The 9584-nt window shown below is 33.8% G+C and overlaps 2 protein-coding genes across 2 annotated transcripts in view; one reads left to right on the top strand and one right to left on the bottom strand.

The window, feature by feature from the left end:
* The window catches only part of LOC144446975 (deoxynucleoside triphosphate triphosphohydrolase SAMHD1-like), a 367634-nt gene that overhangs the window by 44374 nt on the left and 313676 nt on the right, over positions 1-9584 (top strand). The gene's annotated exons all lie outside the window — the stretch shown is intronic.
* The window catches only part of LOC144446252 (uncharacterized), a 75958-nt gene that overhangs the window by 29809 nt on the left and 36565 nt on the right, over positions 1-9584 (bottom strand). The gene's annotated exons all lie outside the window — the stretch shown is intronic.

The following is a 9584-nucleotide window of genomic DNA, read 5'->3' as shown; positions in this document are numbered from 1 at the left end:
ACGAACTATTTCATAATTTATTGGTATATTACGACAAATATTATTTTTCCACTCTGTGGGAGGTGACCTGTTTTAACTTTTACGCAAGCCATGCACACAGAGAAGAGACTGACAATGATAGTTTTTGTAACAGAATTTCAAGACATTTCAATTTTATTCGTATTGTAGACATGTGCATGTATGAATCACAACCCAAATATGTTAACAAACATAAATATCATTTTATACCACAAAGTCAAGTGACACAAATGTAAAATGTATTGTAAAATTAGTTGGGGTTTTTTTTTCTATAGTATTTTTATTTTTTTGTGGTTGTATGGGACTTTTTTAATGGCCTGAAATAAAGAATATAATAATAATAATGCCAACTAGAAACCAGCTGACACATGCAGGGATTTGAGACACAAAGCAATGCTGTCATTGCCAGCTGACTTCAATGACCTTTAACCTTTGTGTATTAAGTCTAAATGAACTCATTGATACATGAAATCATACAGGGCTTTACTTTCCACCTCTAGTATTAATGAAAGTACATTTGAAAGTAGTTAAACAGACATTTCTGTACATGAAAAAAACAGCTATATTAAAGTACAATATCTAGAATACTATATTTATAATACGAAGCAAATAACCATTAGTGATATGATATTTTTTTCTTCTCATTGCTAACTTGGTTTGTAGGAATTTAGCATCTTTTGTTTACATTTGATCTTTCACTTGCTGTGGACACTCACTCGTTGTGGACACTACATTTTGTAACTCACTGTGGACACTCACTCCTGTGGACACTCATTCCTTCTGGGCACTTTTGATGAAAACAGTCAAATCTTTCGGTGGTACAAATGTACAACTGTAATAGTCAGGTTTTACTACTACTCAACCCGGAGATTGTTAAAATCTAGTATTTCTCTCATTAGGTCACAGCACTTGCAGGCACAGATCCAGATAGAATACATTTGTAGCTACAGTCTCCAACTAAGTAGTGATTGACATTTTGAAACAAGGGTATAGTGCAGTGAGTGGGTGGATGGATGGAACCTTTAAAACTCAAGGAAAAGACTTTACTTTAATGGTAAATCTCAGAAAACAAGACATGCTGGCTTGGTCTGTGGGAAGCCAGTTTCTTATCTATCTAAATTGTTCTTAGGGAACATAAAATGTGTATGATACACACAGTCGTTCGGCGATCCCTCACTATTTTACCTGTACGTTAAAGTGTATTCTACATGTATAAGGCCAAGAAAGAAAAAAAGGATTGTTTCTGGTCAGAACAGTTTGTCTAAAATGTTGCGACGACATGCTTTTTTTTTGAATCTCAACAAACCTGTCACTCAATTTACTATCTATGGCAGTTACATGTACTGTTCGTTTTATTTTGTACAATGTACTTTAGAGCAAATGTGTATGTGGGGCAGATGTCATTTGCTTGTTCATGATTGGCTCTGCAGTTGTCTTCACTGAAGTAGGGAGGGTTATTTTGTGTTTCCCCACAAATCTGCAGACTACATGGGCTGGACAAACATGCAAAAAAAAGACTGACGCTGATTTAAGTGATTTAAGCTGACCAAAAACAATTTTTTTTTTGGCCTAATGACTCAAATCTCCAAAATGTCAAAGATTTCATTGACCACACCTCCATGAAGTACATATACATGCAATGATTGCATTTTAACAAAATTTAAGAAAATCAAAATTTAAATCATCAATTTCTTTCTGTATGGATTTTAATTTTACCACAGTTGAAACATTAATTCAAATTGAACTGTCTATTAAACACAATATGTTAGAAAAAAAATCCCCATAAACACGCATTATTCAGGCAACAAAACATGTCTGTTTCCCCTTCTGTGTGCACGTATACTAAAATCAATTAATTATATGCCCTGGACCTTCCAAGCTTTAAGTTAACTAATTTAAAAGTGAATCTGAAAAACAGAACATTTGTATCCCTCAGGGCTATAGCATACCTATACAGTTGTCTTCATGGAACCTCAATTACCAGTAGTGTAGTTTTGTAATATTTATCCAACATTTGAAGGGCAATAAAGTGCCTTAAATGCATAGAAAGGCTTTTGACGATACACACACTGAATATCTACATTTTAATTGAGGATTTTTGTATCATAACAACTGCTTTAACTTGTATCAGAATTGGTATTACCTGGGGTATGTCGGTAGAATCAAACACAACGTGTTGCTTGACAAAGGAAAATTACTCACGAAGATTCCTCACATCTCATGAAAGTTTGACCATTAGAGCTAACTCAAATGTACTTTGTACCAAAATCAGAATCAGATAGTTTGTCGGTAGAATTAAATACAAATTTGTTTGACAAAGGGAAGTTAGTCACAAAAATTCTTCACATGTGATGGATATACATTAGAGCTACATATTTGTAATTACCACATACATTTGTACCAGAATCAGAATCATTTGGACTTTGCTGGTAGAATTAAACACAAAATGTGTGTTTGTCAAAGGGAAGTTATTCAAGAAAATTCTTCACACCTCATTAGTACTAACAACCAGGTAAATGTACATCAATCTGATTAAAATCTAATGTGGTAAAAGTGGCTAGATGTCTTTATTTACAATGTACCTCTATTCCTATCATTTTGTGCCATTTGTTTTGTTCCAGGTGATCACCACCTTCCCACATCTGACCCTGTGTACTGGAAAATCTTGTTTGAATCTCAAGGATCTTGAAAGGTTTCTTCAACCAATCAGCATGCTTTTTTCAAAATCGTTCAGAGAGACTACACTGCCACCAACAGGTCTTGTCATCAATACAATCCTCCCTGTGTACATTTGTTTGTTTTCTAAATTTCTCCAGTGTGCACAGCTGCCAATGTAACGCTCATCCTGATTAGCTACTCAAAAGCGCAAGATTCAAACAAGATTTTCTATTACACAGGGACAGATGTTGGAAGGTGGCAATCACCCGGAACAAAACAAACAACACAAAAGATGGAAATAGAGATAAAGACATTTAGCCACTTTCACCATGTCAGATTCACAAATCATATTGATGTACATGTACACATGTACATTGTACCAGAATCGGAATCAGACACACAGAGAGTTTGTCTGTAGAATCAAACATGAAATGTGTTTGACAACCAGGAAGTTACTCATGAAAACACTTCACATGCTATAAATACTCATCAAATTGAGGGATACATGACAGTGTCCGGGGGCTATCTGTCCCTACATGTACATATGTCTGAATGTCAGTTTAATAGTAAAAGTTAATCAATATAATAATTTAAAGACGAGTCCAGGACATACATTGTACATCACTTTCATATCTTGATATTCGGTTACATTTGACTTTTTACATGAATAAAACACATCCCAATGTACAATAGAGGTAGGAATATTCTTCACGATCTTTCAAGAGTAAAGTAAAATTGCACAAAAAAGGCAATTCCTCGAAGAGCAATTACAAAACATATTTGATCTTTATACTACACATACATTTTGTATTATCAAACAGTCACGTACATGTGAAGGCAACATGTTGATTGTGTCATTTCGGGAATTCAATGGCATTTTTGGTCTAATAGACTATCTGATTGAAATCGGTCTGGAATGATTAATTACTGATATTAGATGGATAGAAACTAGAGACTTGGCTACTGATACCTCCGTACATGTATCTTATCTCTGTATCAGTGAGATTGAAGGAGAGTATTAAGGAGAGACTTGGCTACAGATACCACAGGTATCTCCTATCTCCGATATGGATAATAATATATCTCTTGAGACAACAACAGCTGTTGCACGTATAATGACTAAGCTATCTATTTCATCTTTATTAATTTTTTATTCTGAACTTCTGTTTAAATTCCTCTATAATCAGGTTTATCTTGATACTATACAATCATTACCAGTTGTTTCTGTACATGTGCACGTAATGTATAAAATTGTTCCAAACATATTCATATCAACGTTATGATTCTTGCATATAAAAGACGACCCTACTGTATATGTACGTATTTTCATATCTCATCGTGACACCTTATGATGAGTTGGTCGGTCGGTCAGTCAATCAATCCTCTTTCTCCCAAGGACATATTTGTAATTAGTAATTACTAGTTGGGCAGAAGATTAAAAAAAAAGGAAAAAAAAGGAAATTTACAACATATGTATGTATGTTGGAAATAATTTTCAATTCATGTCATACTGGAAGTGTCTGGATGACTTAAAAGTGACAATGTCAGAAGCACAGTGATACTGTGACAGAATCCCAAGACACGTGAGTACAAGAGTAGCATAATTGGAGTATTTGTACGAGTGCTTGCAGTGTTCTCTGAGGCAGTTACTAAGTATATACTTTCACAAGCATAGCGAGTGAAAGTGCATCAGGAAACACTTCAAGCATGATTACATTTTGTACAAATACCCCTGAATACCCACACTGGCACTCATGCGGCATGGGGTTCTTATTCCATGATGTTTATCCGAAACCACAAATTTCCATAAAAATTGCAGTGATCACATGCTTTCATATAGAACACACTAATGCATCCTCATTTGCATCTCATTTGCATGCAGGTATGCAAAAATATTTTGGGTATTGCACTGCAGTGCAATGACACTAGTATGTGTGGACTCTGGTGCAAGTAATCTCTGGTACATATATAACAGATAATAATTTACTTTTAGCAATATTACAAATCTTTTACATTTTAATACTGCGTGAGTAAATATGATTATCAAGAAAAATGTCACTGATGATTCAAGAAATAACCTTAATACTAAATTTGAAACCTAATGCATACATACAAACAAGTATCATGTTTTCCACTTACGCTAGTAAAAGTAATATAAGTATTCATTTAAAGTTTATCATGTACATGTACACGTACATTTATACTATCTGCATTTCCATTATTACTCAGTTGGTTAATATGTTCCTAGCGTACACTTGGAAATTAACATGTATGACGTATGCTGTGTGAGGTCAGTAATCAAATTTCAACAAGAAATATTTCTTAATGTCGCAAAATGCATTTTGAAAAGGTTGGGGATACATGTATAATTGAAAAGGGCAAGAACGTAAACGACATACATTGTAGATAGGAGGAAGTTAGGATATCACCTGAGGCTAAGGAAAGACTGTAAGAAGCTTTCTTAAGGTGTCATCTTCCTTGGATTTCCTTTCAGTAGTAACTATAGTTTTACCCAATTCAACATATCATGTTTGGAAGCCTTGCCGTGCCATGCCGTGACATTTGACTTAGTAGTTTTTGTGTCTTGTACATTATACATTGTATGTATCCATGAACAAGTTGATAACCATAAACAGAAAATGCACAAATCTTGAAAGTTTTATGTCATGAATTGCTATAACTACATTAAGGAGGAGACAAAGAAGGTAGTGAAGATGATGACGATGACTATGACGACGACGACGACGACGACGACGACGACGATGACGACGACGACGACGACAACGATTATAGTGGTGGTGCTGGTAATAACAGTGATGGTAGTTGTGATGGTTGTGGCACCAGTGGCAAAGACAACAACGATGACAATGAGGATGACGACGATGATGGTGATAGTGGTGGTGATGGTGACAAAGACAATGACAATGACAGTGCACTCACTGTTGGTGGTGGTGGTGATGACTATGACTATTCTGCCATCAATGATGATTAACATGATGAAGATTACATGTACATCATTCATTTGCTTGCTTTACCACAAAAAGATTATTGTACACTGTGAACATTCTAAATTGACACAATATATGTATACAGCATGATCATGAATTTTTATACATTATGGCATTTATTTTATTTGTGAATTTCTATAAAATCCTGGCAGCCAAAAATATTCTTATAAGGTGATAAAAAATAATCGGATTTATCACCATGGTGACAGATACATGAACATGTATATAATGATCGGTTGACATTTTATTCTGACTCAAGTACTCATGGTAAAGCATATATAATACTGACAGGCCTAAAATGGTATATTAGCAGTTGCAGTCAGTCAAATACGTATGTACAAATGTACATGTGGCACATTCACACACGCAGCAGTCAGTGAACTTGTGATTTTCCCTAAGTGTAGCATTTTTAGAGGTCAATGATCAAATATGCAAATACAATCATATACTCACAAAGTCAAAAAGTTCAAATGTTAACAATTTCAAAAATATTATACTTTGTTGTGTGTACACCCATTTACTAACAAATGACAACAGAAAAAAATATGTCAATAACCCTCCTGCGTCCTTAACTAAAGTACACAATCATGTGTATGTCTCTCTCTAGTCAGCCCAGTAGAAATTGTATTTGAAGACATGGTTATATGTCAAATAAGCTTTCTGAAAAATCATTATAAGCTACAAATGGTACAACACTGATTTGAGAACAAACTACAAAACTGGTCAAAGTATACATGTACATGACTACGAAAAAATCAAGTTGTTGTACCTGTCAGCAGTTTGACAATTGTATTCATCAAGAAGAAGTCCCTCAAGACTACAGATATACGTCATGTAATACTACATGAAAAGTGGTTATTGCACACCCGATACACTACCAGGGTATAGTTAAAAACCATGTAATCCTTTCATCCATTAGTTTAATATATATCGTTCACCTTATTGGATTAAACCGGCTATATTTTAAGTGATATCAAATAAACCATTCGAACACATAATCTCACTGAAAACTCCCACTCACAGCATTAAGAATATACATGTAAATTCTAAAACTATTTTATTTCATCAGATGGACCTCTCGTATGACTGAAAATATTTGTAACATATAATGATAATATCGTAGGCTTTTTATTAGTATTAGTAATACGACTTGAGTAATATAAACTGGATTGAAATGTGCTAGTCTAAACACCTGTGGCGATAACTATTATTATAGTATTTAGACATCTATGAAAACATTAAAACATACAAAAATCTATACATTGCATTCTGTTTGTTCATCATGGAAGCACTATCATGGTTGTGTTCTTCTATTTTGAATTTAGAAATGCGCAAATTTTTTAACAAATAATTTGTCTTCTACATGTACCGTGTCCAAACTAGATTTGAAAAAATGATCCAAATGTAGTCATAAAACAGCTGCATATTACAGCTTTATATTGTGTTTTGCTTATAATGTCTTGAGATCTATAAACTTGATTGGAACTTGCTGGTCTCAATAGCAAGAAATGGCTGCTATAATTATATTTGAGTTTTATCGTCAGTTTATCAATCAATGTATAATGATCAATATCACCATCATGGGTGGCAATCAAATTTTCATAAGATGTTTATTTTAGAAATTTCAATATAATTGAAACCTACATGTACTGAGCATCAATTTGAAGGCTGTTATAGGGTAACACAATTGAGTTTTATTGTATGGTTTTCATCAACACTTGTAATAAGGATTGAGTTGTTTAATCAGGAACTCATGAGTATAGACTTCAATATCGACATTTGAAGAAGTCCAAAACCTACTACACATCATTCTGTCTAATTAGCAAAATTGGTATGTGGGTTGCTTATAGATGAATGTCTAACATTTATTAGTTTTTGACAAAATGCATAATACATATAGCCACCAAGTAAATGACAGTTCCTTCTCTCAAAGTCAAAAAAATATTCTTTTTCCAATAACATTCTTACAAGTCATCACCATGACAGAATGAACACCTCAGGGCACAAAATTAACTTTTATCTTTGGTAGTCCTTGTGGGCTACCTAATACTAATAGTCAGATTTAGATATTCCTGAACTAAAAACAGATTTCCTCTATTGCAAATATTTATATTATTAAAATACTTTCATGTCCATAAATCTTCCATCCTCGTCACATAATCAGTGGTAGCCTGAGTGGGCTACCAGCTGCAAACTACATGTATGGTAGCCCCATGACCAGGTAGTCTGTGGGCATGGGACTACTGTTAATTTCAAGCCCTATACCTACATGTACATAGGTCATTTACTGGTAAATTACAGAGTAAATGTAGTTGAGTAAAATTACATACCTCATGTAGCATGACTGTTTTCTTTGCATTTCAGTTTTACTACATTGAAATCGAATGCATATCATATTAAATGCAAATACAGAATACTCCATAATTTAGACTTTTACAAGAAATGGACATAGTCATAATTCATTAATCATCGTCTTCTTTGCATTTCACTCTAATAAATTGGAATGGAATGAACCTGGTGATCATATATTCATAATTGCAGCTGAAAATTAATTTTCTTATTTGATAGATTAGATGAAAATGTGTCATTATAATAAAGTTGATACATTACAATACAAATATGCTGTATTGTAATATATACTGTAACTTGATCCTCTTTCTACCAAGAGATTATTTATTTGTTTGCACACAAAAAATTACAAATTGGAAAAAGTGTTTAATACATTGCGAAAGGTTGTTACAGTACAATGAATTCTACAAGTATCATAAATGTGGTCCATAGCAACAGCTGCTCAAATGACAATGATTATGTCTCAGTGAGCTATCGGTTAAACACTTTATTAAACACAATATTACACTTACAAATCATAATAAAATGCTGAAAACATACCAAATGCCATCAGGTATTCTTTGATTTCAGTAGATTCAGCAGCAATCTGATTAAAATCCGATGTAGATGTCGGCTAATCGTAATCGTTCATTGCTATTTTACCTTCCTTATTTTGCCGGAATTGACCTTCTTGGTACATGTTTACATTTTTTAGCCTGATCGCCTCCTCTACATCTGAACTGGCGCACATGCAAACGAATTTCTGCTCAGTGAGACACACAGCCAATCAGGTTGTGTCTTACTTGTCATAAACACTTGGAGTCATGATGGGTGAATAGTTAGAGTGGCTGGCTTGGAATCTGCAGTTTGCAGGTTCGAGCCCCATGGCTGTTATTTGTTACTTGGTGGCTAAAGTTCTTAGGCAACATTTAAACCATGACTTTGCCTCAGTCAACTCAGCTGTATAATTGGGGACCTGGTAGGATAGAGGTTGCAATGTGAATCAGAACGCTTTATTCCTATGCACTACACAAATTTTACATGTACTTATAAATTTGAAAATGTAAGTATAACATTTTGACCCCCAAAAAAACTATTTTAATAAGGAATAATTCTTGACATACATGTACATTCATTTGTACATGTATATATAAGAGTTGTACCTTTTCCTGTTGATTTCATGACATTTTCAAGTTAGATAAGTATAATGAAATATTTACCCGTTTTATCAGCCTGTTGGGACACAAGCAGAGAGTGTATTGTACATTGTGTGCTATACAATGTAATATAATCATGCATTAAAAATTATATTCTGAATAAATGATGACATTAGGATGATTCAATTATAAATCAAAGTTCAGACTGCAGCAAAAGGACTGGCAGTTCTTTTATACAGTACATGTATACTATAGCATAGTCAATAGAGGGTAGATTTTGTATTTGATATTTTGTCGGCTTTCAAGACCCTTTCTATGATTACTAGTACATACATGTGGGATTAATAAATATATATAAATAAGATGTATTTATAAGCATGATAAACAGCAATGGCACAATTTTAGTATTATAAGA

Source organism: Glandiceps talaboti, chromosome 15 (genome assembly GCF_964340395.1).
Source record: "Glandiceps talaboti chromosome 15, keGlaTala1.1, whole genome shotgun sequence".
Classification (NCBI taxonomy): Eukaryota; Metazoa; Hemichordata; class Enteropneusta; family Spengelidae; genus Glandiceps; species Glandiceps talaboti.
Note: the sequence above shows the minus strand (reverse complement) of the source record. Positions and strands in the feature narration are given on the sequence as shown.